The 13,774-nt window shown below is 33.2% G+C and overlaps 2 long non-coding RNA genes across 2 annotated transcripts; both read left to right on the forward strand.

Moving 5' to 3' along the window:
- Positions 1 to 1,653: 1,653 nt before the first annotated feature.
- LOC113795041 (uncharacterized) lies at positions 1,654 to 3,793 on the forward strand. The gene is made up of 2 exons (XR_012847139.1): positions 1,654 to 2,900; positions 2,994 to 3,793. It is a non-coding gene; the product is annotated as an uncharacterized LOC113795041 (long non-coding RNA).
- A 1,675-nt stretch (positions 3,794 to 5,468) lies between these two features.
- Positions 5,469 to 7,022, forward strand: LOC113795197 (uncharacterized). The gene is made up of 3 exons (XR_012847138.1): positions 5,469 to 6,524; positions 6,590 to 6,822; positions 6,877 to 7,022. It is a non-coding gene; the product is annotated as an uncharacterized LOC113795197 (long non-coding RNA).
- Positions 7,023 to 13,774: the final 6,752 nt, after the last annotated feature.

Consider the following 13,774-nt stretch of genomic DNA (forward strand, 5'->3'; position numbering starts at 1 on the left):
CGAAAAAACAATAAAATTATTGAAAAATCATCTTAATTCGAGTCAACTAAAAAACAGATTAAAGTCACTAAAAATGATAAATGGTAACATAAAGATCAATGTGGAGCAATCAGATTTGAAAGTAAGAGGAAAAAAGGCTCCCAAAAATTGGAATTTATCATGAGAATGATTAAAGTATTTCCAGAAATGATCGAAAACAAATCAATGTTCAAATTATATATGTGACGATCCTAATGGTCACGTCATTGATGAAGGGTTTGATTTATTGGATGAGTAAAAAACGGTTGATTTGGTGTGGTTAGTTTTATAAAAACTCGTGTGTAAAATAATTAATTTTGATGTTTTATGATTGTGATTAAATAAAATAAAGTTTTTTCAAATAAGATTATTGTTGATTCATCACATATATTGCTACAAAAAAAATTCATCTTTTTGATGTATTCATTTTCAGCCGAATATAATCAAGAGATGGAGAATATAAGTGAAAAATTTCGTGCAAATATGTCTTGAAAATGAGATCAGCATACCAAAAACTTCACTTTATTAGCCATTATCCATTGTTATTCAAATTTTATGGGATACTTCTCAAGGAAATCACTTCCTTATCAACGGAAATACTCCGTTTCGGAAAAAGAATTACTAGCTATAATCGAGGCCACAGAATATTGGCATCACAATCTATATGGTCGACATTTTACCATCAAAACGGATCATAAACCGTTAAAATACCTGAACTCTCACAAGAAAATTAATACTAGGATAATGAATTGGGCCATGAGATTGAACCAATACGATTATAGTATAGAATACATTAAAGGCGAAAATAATGTCGAGACAGTATTGCTGGGACCACAATATAAGAACACCGAAGGTCCATTTCATATCCCATTATCCTCGAATGCTCCAATATTATGGCCAATTAGCGAGCTTCGACACATCAAGATTTGAACGTATCCATGCTGTCATTAAACAGCATTACAAACATGGGAAAAACTTCAAGAATATTGCATTTTCGTTGGCTCAACTACATCAAGAATCAATTTTCATTCGAAAATTTTGGTTTCCTGGTAAGTGAGAAAAAACTTTAAAAAAATTTTTACTAAATTTGTTTACAGATACCGAACCATCTCAAGATTGTATCGATTTACCCTAAAAAATGGCACCCGTTTCCGCTTGGTTATGGAATAATGAAGGGCCATTATCGCCGAAGATTTCAAATTCGTATTGGCAACTGGATTTTCAACAAAACATGGGGTATTGTACGTAAATGGTTTAATTTATCGAGCTGAAACCAATTCTGGCGAGTTTCTTTGGGCCAAGGCAACTCAAGATGGCCCACGAGAAATCCCCATGAATGAATTATCTCATCATAATTCATTCTTATTTTGGCATAATGGGGAATCATGGATTAATTACATCATTAATTTTGAAACGTTTATACGTTTCATCAAAAGAAATATTGTTAATTATTTTTATTCTTCATATAAAAATAATTTTTTAATCAATAGTTACATCCGAAAAAGCGCAAGGCATGATGCCAAACAAGATTCGTCTCGAATGATTATCGAAATTAGCAGCCATCAAATGTGGATCGATGGCAATATGAGATGAACATGAAGAGCCATCAATCGAGTGAACTATCCAACTCAATAGAACACTGTCAGTTTTACCAAATATCGAAACAAACGAGGAAAGTAAGAAAGTGTATGATAATATGAAGACTATCAAATAGTGCATACTATCTTAACCAATTCCTTGAATTACTGCCAACATATGTACCACCGATTCTTTAATGCTTTTTGATTCCATCGATGATGAATCTGTTGATGAAGATTCTGATGTCCTCATTATCGATGAAGGAGAACCTGAATTTGATCCAGGTATATCTAAGACACTCAAAGATTCGAACTATTATTCAGTTATTCCCTGGTATCACCTTAGGTGAAAATTCTCCAAAGAAATATTGGCACCTGGAAGGATGTCAATTAGAAAGTTTGGAAAATAACAAATTGGCAAAACTGATTATAAAGGTAAATGCCATAAAAATTGATAAAAACTATACATTGCTTCGAGCCGATCCTTTCGATATCGGAACATTGGAATATCGCAACAAAACAGAAGAATATTGCTTTTCAAAGTACACAGGAACAGAATATGTTGTGTACCAAGAAAAAACAGGATGTTCATCAGAAATTACATTCCATCCGATCAACGAACATCAAACACCATTCCACTCGAATGGATGTAAGAAAAGTATGAAGGCTGCGAAAAACCAATGGAAGCGATATAAATGCGTAAGGAGGGATAAAGTTACAGCGGAAGAGATTGTTCAAATAAAAATGGACAATCAATATGTATACTCTATTACTGTTATACTCAAAACACTACCATCAATGGAATCACCCATGTCTGTGAAAACAAAATATATAAGATCAAAAAGGGTGAAGATATTACAATCAACAACGAGGTGTTAAAATTCCACAAAATTCGGATGGAACACTTTACTAACATTGAAACCGAATTTTCGGAAACAATAAATAGTAAAGTTTTTCGAAATGAAGATGCCAGTGTGGAATTGAGACATCTGGATGAAATGATTGAAAAAGAAGACCGATTAGTAACACGGGAAACTTCGATTTCGACTTCAAAAGACTATTCGGATTTGTTGAGGTCAAAACTCCTGATGTTTATTTCGGTCCTCCTTATATTGAATATATTCAAATGTTTGGCCCATTTATTGACGAACATGGTAAGGCAAACATCGATCTCAAAAAATTCCAAGCTGTGCAAGATAAAGCTGAAAATATATCGATATCATCCGATTTATCTCGTTGAGTTTGAAAGAATCGTTGCAATCAAATGTCGACCGGGCCAAACAAATTATTCCAAAGTTATTTAAAGTAAGTGCTTAATGTTTTAATTATATTTCATTACTAATAACCTATCTATAATCTATATCTAACCTATCTAATATCGTTCGCCACCCACACTAGATCGACCCCGAGCAAATTTATTGTCCGTAATGAAAATCGAGATATGCAGAACCGTGGAAAATTTCACGACACCAGCCGAAATGATGGAGAACCTGGAGAAATTTTATGATATAAAACCGGAGAAGAAAAATATCAAATTGCTGATGGAGCTCAACGAAATGAAATATGTCATGAAAAATAATTTGTAAATACAATTTTTTCAACTTAAATCTTAATAAAATCATAAAAGTTTTGTCCAAGGCCCGTAACACCTGACATGTATTATTAGACAATCAATATAATGGCCGTAAGATTGGTTTGCGAATTATAAAAAAAAAGAAAATTTTGTGATACATTTTTCATGCGCTTGCGCACCTTGCATTATGATTCTCGAGAATCACTGAATATCCTTCTTCCGCCACGTGCTTTCTAGGATTTGACATATACATACACTGACAATAAGATCTCTGACCACGCAGCTCTCTCAGAAAACTGTCCATTTTACTGTTTCGCTTGGGAAAAAACTTGTTATGACCCCCTGACAAAAGTACAATTCTTCAACAAACCTCCCAACAACAACAACCCTACAAATTCCCCATACATCAACACAACAGTGGGTGTGATGATTAACCGGGGGTATGTTAGAAACTATGATCTCAAGTCACGTTCATTAATCAGGCGTTTGTGATAAACATATATAAAAAGACATACTGTGTGATGGACTACTTTTGACCATTTTTGTTTTATATGATGTGATGATGTTGTGTAGTGTGTGTTGAATGAAGTTTGTTTTTAATTAAAATAAAATTAAGTTGTTTTTCTCACTCTTTTTTTTTTTTTTTTTTTTTGTAATTGTCTTTTCTAACAATGGGTGTGTGTGTATAACGCATGCAAAAAGATTTTGTTTTTCAAATAAATTTTGTTTTTGTTTTGTTTTGGAAAAATGTAGATGGCGTTCAAAATGATAGAAAAAATGATCAAAATAAAAAAAATCGAATGTTTTCATTTTTGGATATCAAAAAAAAAAACCGAGGCAAAACTCAATGAGACAAAATCTTCACTTACCGACCATCCATTTTCGATCGATTTTTTTTCGAGGGAAAAACAAATGATTCGATGATCCAAATATCGTCGTCATCTTGATCTTCGTCGTCGTTATCCATTGATTCGGTTGTTGATTGGCTGACCAAATTGCTGTTTTCTTTGGCCGATGATGGTGTTGAGGGGTTTTCAGATTGTCACTGAATTTATTCTTTTCATATTTTCAGCATTTGAAAACGATTCAAAGACCATAAAAAAACCGGCCATTGGACATGGATAAAACAAAAATCATCGACAAAACGGTTCGATTTGGTTTTTTTCTTGAAGAAAAATGCGTTTTAAACGAAATGAAATTCACAAATTACAAATCAATGACAACGATTAAAATGATCGCTGATCTTCGATGACCATTATCAAGCGAATATGATTTCAGAGAAAGTGTGAATATCAACCATGCTGATGATGATCAACCAACGAAAAAAACATGCCAAACGATTTGACAACGATCAACAGGCTGACAATACAAATATGATTTTACAACGTGGTTTTGGTTCGCTTTTTTATACACATAAAGACGATCACAACGACAATCACATGCATGGAACACAAAAGAAAAACTCCAGAAAAAAAATTCAAAAATAGGCGGAGTGTTAATACTTTTGGCACTGCAGTGCAATAAAGAATTTTATTACAGTGCATTTTTTTATGGGATCATACCAGCTTAGGGTAAGCTTAGCTTTTTAGCTTTTTAGCATTCAAGGTTATTTTGGTACATTATTGATAGGCTCGTTAACTTGGTATGTATCGTTTGTTCCATACGATACATACGTGATAATAATCAGGCCTTGTTAAGTTTTTTTTTTTTTATTGCGATGGTTTATTCCTTCTTGGACATTTGTTTTCTTTTATTAAAGCAACAAGTGTGTGTTGCCGGCCTTCGGCCAGCAGCACGCACACTTGCTTCAGCCCGTAGATTTTGGCAGATGAGCGGCTACGCCGCCCATCTCCCAAATCTTTGGCTGAAGTTTTGTTCTTTTGCGATCGATCCAACTATTTATTCATTCGATACAATCAATTATTTGTTTTCTATCCATTTGTTTCGGGTTTCACCGAAAATCGGTCCAAAAAAATATTGGAAAAAATCGCCAAAGATAGCCACTAATATTGGCGCTTCACTTAGTTCCTCTCGGAAAACCTAATTGCACAAACCTAACCTAACCTGATTAAGGCCGCGGTCCCATAATAATGAGACCGGGGCCTAAGCGTTAACAATTGTTTCTATCCCGAGGCAATTCATGTTGCGCACAAAGTTGCGCACATTGACTTTTTCTGCAGACCCTTTCTATCACATTTGTGTATTAAAAATTTCCTAACACATTTCTCTGATGGTCTCACTCTCGAGAAGCTTCGCTTCTCGTGTTTATTAATAAGATACCGTGACAATTCTCTTTGTAATTCGTCATGACTGATCGCCAATTGCCATTTCTCAGTCACTCCTTTCTTTTTGGCATGGTCATTTAGTCATCGTTGATTTTTCCCTTTTAAGCTTGTTTATGGTTCCTTAATTCTTACCATAAAACACCATCCAATTCCTAAGATTGCCGGCTAACTCTTGGTCCCACGCGATTCATTTTCTTATGCCATCGTGCATTTATTACCATCACTAAGGATTGCCATCCATAAACTGCAATTCCTCGTTAAGCCCTTTCTGTCGCCATTTGTTTGCTTTATGCCATTTGTTTGTCTGAGATGATTAAAGATCAAAGCGAACCGGTCTGTTGATCACACGGGTCCATCCATGGTCGTCGGTCCAAAGAAAGATATCCAAAAATGAAAGATTTTCTTTTTTTTTCGATCCGATAATTTCCAAATCAAATGAACGCCACAAATATAATGTTGTGTGTGTGTGTGTCAGGTGTTTGTGTTAGATGGTGTGTGATATATAGAGGAAAAGAAAGTTAATATCGTCCAGATATTAAAATATAAATTAAAAATATTAAAATATTTTACAAGCCGGAATTTAACATGGAAAAATTTTTTTGCAAACGAATGTAAAATAATGATCATCGTGGAAAAGTTAGAAAATTCCATTGAACAAGAAATGGATTGTAAACAAAATGTGTGGGGGGGGTATGTCAGAGAAATAATTTTTTCTTGTTAAACAAACCCATATGGTGTTTACAAAATAAAGGGTATGGTCACATCGATGACAATATTGTCATCAATTTGTTAACACGTTATAATCACACAAACACAAAACACATGTGCTAAAATTCTAACCAATATTGGTTATGAGAATTGATTCAAATACAAATAAAAACCAAACATACACCAAAAAAAATCACAAACATTCGATCATCAAACATACACACAGTAGCAAACAGCAAACTTTTGTTAATTTTTTTTTGTTCGAATTTTTCCACAATTTAATAATATTAAAAATGGACCAGAAGAGAATTCTTCGAAAATTTGATTCAATAGTAGCTAAAATTAGGCAAAAACGTGCCGACAGTAAGTAAATAGTAATGTTTGCTCAAATATTCTTCTTTATTTTTAAACTATTGATCAATCAACAGTTCGCACAATTGAATCCTGGATTGTGGCCATGGATATGCTTCAAGAGCTATTCGGTAATCAAAGATTTTTTGATTTTTCAATGGGGGAGGAAAGATGGAAACTTATGATGAACTATATGGAACAGGTGATAGCCGGTAGAGCAGGTGAAATACCCGAAAGGCTAGTCGAGCGATTCGCCTTTGCTAAAGCTATATCTACCAAGATATCCTTTAGAAGTACGCTTGTACAATTGGTGAGTACGATCCGTAAGTGTTTCGTATCTATCATTACCATGCTTATTCAATAGAATATTGGATGTTCCCGATCCGTCAAATCGACAAATGGCCAATCTTACTGATGGTGATCAACAAATGGTCAATCTTGCTGATGGTGATCAATTATTTATTTTTTTTAATAATCGAAAAAAATAAAAAAAAAATTTTAAATTTCTAATTTATCGTGAAAGTTTAATATAAAGTCCCTGTGAAAAACGAATTCCCGGGAAGATTAAAAAGCTCGAAAATTTTGAAATTTAAAAATTCAAAATAAAATTTCTGGTTGCAAGCATTTCACATCAAAGCAAATTAACTTTCTGAGAAAAATTTATTCATTTAGAAAGAAACTTTCCGGTAAACTTATATTTGTTCGAATTTTAAGCTCAATTCCTGTGAGAGAGAGAGCACGTGTGTTAAATAATTTTAAGTCTCTACGAACTTATCTGTTAAAAATTACGGTCTCTATATTAGTTCGAAATTCGAACTTAGCTTTTTCATTTTTAATATCTTCGCTGTGTGTTCTTTTTCGAACATTCCTATTCCCATTATTCTTATTAAATAAATTAAAACACTTGCTTTCAATAAAAAAAAAGTCAGTGTGTTACAAAACCTCAATCTTATTTGTTCTATTTTATTAGTTTATGTAATTTGGCAAAAAAAAATGTTTCCGAAATTAATATCAAAAATATGTATCATAAGATAGAGCATCAAATATATCCTCACAAAGATTGGGTGAACCGACAACAGAATGGTCCTGTAGAAGAAACGTTAAATGGACAAACTGGCCAAGATTTCATTATACCCCGATACAAATCAAAAATCCTGTAAGTTATACAGTAAAATTCCGGCAAAAATCAAAAAGAAGTCAGTTTATGGTATACATTATGTAAAAAAAGTTTTGAACGTATTGTGATTCTCCTTTGTATACAAAATGAGTGGCTACAAAATCAAAAATGATAAAGCATCTATTTATCTGATGGATGATGATTTGATATCACAAATGATCGTTTTGATAAAGCCAAATTATCCCTGTTTATGTAATGTCGCCGAACCCGATTTCAAAAATGCAAATAAAAAAATAAAAATGGAAATTTGGAACGAAATTGCTGATAAATTGAATTTCTACGCGGCTTAAAAAATAATAATATCAATAAATTACCGGATTTGATAACCGGTAAATTGGTTCAAGCAAAATCACCGGAACCTTAAAATCACGTATTCAACATTTGATGGAGCGGAATATATTCATCGTCGAGATGTTTCGGAACGACATTACCTAAGACACTCAAAGAAACGTCCATACAAATGCACGGAATATAATTAGTGCATCATTCAAACGTCGAGATGTTCTGAATCGTCATTACGATACTAAGACACTCTTGAATGAAATAAACCAAATCAAATTTGGTTTTCTATATATACACCTTTCATCTTACTCAACAGAAATCCAAACAGATCAGCCAATCAATAACGATTCAATTTAGAATATTTCTCCAGAGTGTGTACTATCAAAATAATACGGGTGGCAGAGGCAGACCCAAGGAGAAATATCGTGGAGAAGGACCTGAACAATATTACTAGATTGAAAGATTTTTTTTTTAAAAAATCGATATTCGATATCTGTGTTAAATATGGCTAAAACAATAAAAATCTTGTTTCATAAATCAGTAAAAATGTTGTTCTTTGATCACAAACCCATCTATATTTTTGATCTTTACCACTTTCTGTCTTTTCTTTTCTTTTTGTTTAGCTTGATTTGATTGATTGTTTATTTCTTTTCCTGACATGTCTTATCATATTGTGTATCATTTCGTGTTTTGCAAAAAACAAAAAAAAATCATCGATTTCCATCCAAATGTCCAAACCATCAAACAACATGTTAAAATCGAAAAACATTCTTTTCGTTGAATATCTGAATCATAAACATTGATATTGTTTTTCATGTATATGAAATTCGTGTGAGAATGTTTATACTTAAAATGTTTGGACACACGATTGACATTCTTTTTGTATTCCTATGGTGGTCGTAACCTTTGATCTTTCAATTCTTTGACATGTGCTTTTGGTTATTGTTTGACAAGTATCATTTTGTATCCAACAACATTTGGTGTTTGTTATTTTATTTTATTTTTTTATTTTTGAGTTTTTTTTTGTTTTGACATGGCAATTTATCAACGCTACTCGAATTACTTTTCTTTCGGCACATCTGGTGTGTTAACAAGTGGTTTTTTTTCTTGTTTGTTTATGTTTTTTCCAAGTAATTAGCAAATGAAATTAAGAAAATGCAATTTAGCTTTGAAAAAAAATTCAAGAGAATTCCGAAAAATCATTTTATGACCAAAAGTGATTTGTTTGTTTATGTTATTCTGATGATGATGGCCATATGTGTGTTTTTCGTTTTGGTCATTTCGTATTCCCAAAAAATTCCTTCTGAATATCTTTGAATATAAACATTGTAGAATTTTTTTTTTGTTTTGTAAAAAATAATTTTTTTTATTATCAAAATTTTCTAGAAAATCATTATTATCAAATTACAATCATTACATTTGAAATTACAAAAAATTATAAAAGTTTTTTTTTTGTTGACCAAATATATCCCGATGATGGTGGTTGGTGGTTAATTTAATGGATTTTTTGAAATGAAAAAAAGAATCTTGACTTGGTTTTTTGGTAAGTGAAGATTTGTCAGAGTAAGCCTCATAGAAGAAAAAAAGAAAAAATGATATCCAAAAAATCAAAGATTTTCTTCTTTTTTTCGATCTTATATTTTCAAAATCAAATGAACGCCACAATTATATGTTGTGTGTGTGTGTGTCCTAAGGAAGAATTGCCATTAGTCTCAAAGGCTTTGGTTGAGAATATATACAAAGGATTCGTCGTCATTGCGAATTTTTCTTGAAGGTAAGAAGAATCTGCCATTCGTAATGCATAATGCCTAAGAGTTGGATTATTTTACTAAACGAAAATGAATAAGAATAATGTACCATTTATTTCACTAAAGAACTATTATCGAAATTTGATATTGCAGCCAAGATTAAACGAACTTGAATTGAATAATGCTACCCGAATACAACAATTGAATTATTTTCATAAATTATCGACTAAAATTCATAGTGAATTATCTCAACAAATGGTACCTAACAATGTAGATAAAACATTGTATCGAGTTTCTCAACAAAACATATTTCATGTTGCATTGTCTATACTCTTTACACGTCAATCAATTCTAAGCTATATCAGGTTGATTCATATCTCAAGAATTTTTTTGAATCATTGAAAAAAAGAAAATTTCTAAAGATTTTGAATATCTTTTTCCAAATCTAACTCTTTGTAATTCTAGCCAAAAAAACCATACAAATGTGATCAATGTCCATATGCAACTTTATTAAAAACTCACTCTCAGATCAGTAATGATAATATTTAGAATATTTCTCCTGGTGTACTATCAAATAATACATGGGGCATACCCAAGGAGAAATATAGTGGAGAAGGAACTGGACAATGTTACTAGATTGAAAGATTTTTTTAAAAAAAATCGATAAAGCGTTTGTGTGTGTTGAATATGGCTAAAACTATGACAAATTCAAATGTTATTTATGAATTACGACAAACACCATTGAGACGTTTACACATCAAAATGGTGATCTACCATATCGTGAAACACGATCTAATGTTGCACCATATTGTCATAGGATTGGCCATCGGATTTGATAAGTTTATCAAATAAACTTGTTGAAATTTCAAATGCAGCCAATGCTGCAATTTTTGCAACAGTGGACAACGGTCGTCAACTGCATTGCACTAAAAACTTTAGTTTTGTTGAGATCTAATTTGTAAACACAATCTTTTCAATTAAATCTTAATAAAATCATAAAAGTTTTTGTCCAATCCATTTATCCTGCTGAATATTTCTCCAGAGTGTGTACTATCAAATAATACATAGGGCATAGGCAGACCCAAGGAGAAATATCGTGAAGAAGGACCTGGACAATATTACTAGATTGAAAGATTTTTTTAAAAAAATCGATATTCTATATCTGTGTAGTATATGGTTAAAACAATAAAAAATTCAAATGAATTTCGGTCAAACACACCATTAAGACGTCTACATCAAAAATGGTGATATACCATATCGTGAAACACGATCAAATGTTGCATGCAAAGTGATTTTGTTTTTTGTTTTTTTTTTTTGGTAAAATGTGGATGGCGTTCAAAATGATAGAAAAAATGATCAAAATAAAAATTCGAAGGTTTTCATTTTTGGATATCAAAAAAAAAACCGAGGCAAAACTCAATGAGACAAAATCTTCACTTACCGACCATCCATTTTCGATCGATTATGTTTTTTTCGGTGGGAAAAACAAATGATTCGATGATCCAAATATCGTCATCGTCATCTTGATCGTCGTCGTCGTTATCCATTGATTCGGTTGTTAACAATTGTTAATCAATAATCAACTGGACGGTATAAACTGTTTTGCTTGGAAACTGGCAAAACCGATGTGTTCCATCAATGCCAAGATCAATCGATATCGAGCTTAATGCTTGAAAATCGATTTGTCGATTGACGGTTTTTTTTTGGTGCTAGGGTTTAAGTATGATTTTTTCCAATCGATGTGATCCTAGGTCCTTTGATCACAAACCCATCAATGTATATTTTTTGATCTTTGCCACTTTCTTCTTTCTTCTTTTGTTTAGCTTGATTGATTGATTGTTTATTTTGTTATGACATGGGTTATCATTTTGTTTTGCAAAAAAAACAAAACAAAAAAAATGATCAATTTAAATCCAAATGTCCAATCCATCACATCAACATTTTAAAATTGAAAATTGAAAAATTCCTTTCGTTGAATATCTGAATCATAAACATTCAAAATTGTAATTTGTATTATTTGTAATTTGTAATATTTGTAATGTTACTGATCATTTTTTCGAACTATTTATAAAGTTATTCATCATTTTTTCGAATTGTTTTTCATTTCAATTTTGATTTTGTTCTTGTTTGGTTGAAAAATTTATAATATTCACCATCAATTATCATCATCATCATTATTTTGCAACACCATGGGAAGTAAGCAAGTTGAGAAGACTGTGTTGCGGCGGATGGTTGTCCAATACCATCAGGATGGACTTAGTGTCCGGAAAATTGCTGAGAAGACAAAGACCAGCAAGTCAAATGTCCAACGCATTATCCAGACGTTCAAAAAAGAAGGAAGAATAGATGCAATTAAACCACCCGGTCGGCCCGGACCATCGTCAAGAACGCTTCGGCGTCTTCATTATCAGGTGGAAAAACAACCATTTGCCACCAGAAGAGAAAATGCCGAAGATTTCGGTACATCGGTCAGCACGGTACGCAGATATTTACCGATGTTGGATTATACTCCAAGAATTGCACGGCGTAAGCCACTATTGAGTAAGAAAAACAAAAACAAACGCAGATTATGGGCCAATGAAATGGCAGCGAAGCCAATGGATTTTTGGAAACGTGTCATATTTTCGGATGAATCGCGTTTTGCGCAATTCAGTGACGCGCGCCGCATGTACGTTTTACGTACAAAAGACCAGGCCTATCAGGCTAAGCGGCTGCAACCGACGGTCAAGCATAACGGGTTTTCTGTCATGGTGTGGGGCGCAATATGGTAAGATTTTTCGTCTTTGGTTTTGACAACTCGGTTTCTGATCAATTTTATTTTTTTCTTAGGCATGGAGGGCGGTCCGAGTTATGTCTCTGCTCCAATGGAGTAAAAGCAACCGAATACGTAAAGGTTCTCGAGACCAATCTACTCCCCATCTTCAAGAATCGAAGGTTGAAAGTGACGAAAAAGAATTTTCTTTTTCAGGAAGATGGGGCACCCTGCCATACCGCAAAAACCACCCAGGAATGGATCAAAAAGGCCGGGATCAATAAACTCCAGTGGGTGGCGCAGTCTCCAGACATGAATCCCATCGAACATGTCTGGTGGCAGATGAAGAGGAGGCTGCACCAAACCCGACTGAGGCCATCGACTCGCGAAGCGCTCTTCGAGCTCATAAAAAAAATATGGGCCGAACTGCCGCAGAGGATGATCGATCGGCTGATCGAAAGCGTGCCAAGGCGCTTCGAAGCCTTGAAAAAAGCTCGTGGCGGATCCACGCGATATTAAGATCGTCCACCAGTTTCCAAAAATCCGTTGGCTTCGCTGCCATTTCATTGGCCCATAATCTGCGTTTGTTTTTGTTTTTCTTACTCAAGTGGCTTACGCCGTGCAATTCTTGGGGTATAATCCAACATCGGTAAATATCTGCGTACCGTGTTGACCGATTCTTTGGTGGTTACAAAAAATGGAAACTCAAGCTTTCGACGATCCCGGCCTGATCCCATGCATCTATTCGACCTAATTTATTGAACGTCTGGACTTGCTGGTCTTTATTTTCTCAGCATTTTTGGTATTGGACAATCAAGTCTTCTCACTTGTTTACTTCCCTGGTTAATTGCTTTTTTTTGTATATATTTTTTTTTGTTTATTATTTTGATGTTTATTTTTATTTTTTTTTTTTTTGTTCTGTTTATTTTGTTTGTTTTTGTTTTTTTTTTTTTTTGATTTCCAAACGTGTTTTTTTTTCATTGAAATAATTTGGATTTGCTAAAGAATGATTCTCTTTATGTTAGGTTACCAATTTGGATTTGTTATGTTATCGACTTACCTCCGGTTGTTCTGATAAGAGCTGGTTAAAAAATAAACATCAAATCAGCTGGCAAGGTGTGACACCATCCAGATGGCAAAACATCCACAATCGTATCGTATCGTCAGCAACCAACCTCGTCGTCAACACACATCTGATCATCGAATATTTATTCATTTATTTGTCTTCGTTTTTACTCACATATATTTGTTTTTATCATAGTGTTTTTATACCAATAATTTATAAGCAATAAAATCATTTTTA

The sequence above is a fragment of the Dermatophagoides pteronyssinus genome, unplaced genomic scaffold (assembly GCF_027571235.1).
Source record: "Dermatophagoides pteronyssinus isolate colony J.1.1.1.1 unplaced genomic scaffold, Derpt_VIB-CSIC_2022.12 sq0068, whole genome shotgun sequence".
In the NCBI taxonomy this organism is placed as follows: Eukaryota; Metazoa; Arthropoda; class Arachnida; order Sarcoptiformes; family Pyroglyphidae; genus Dermatophagoides; species Dermatophagoides pteronyssinus.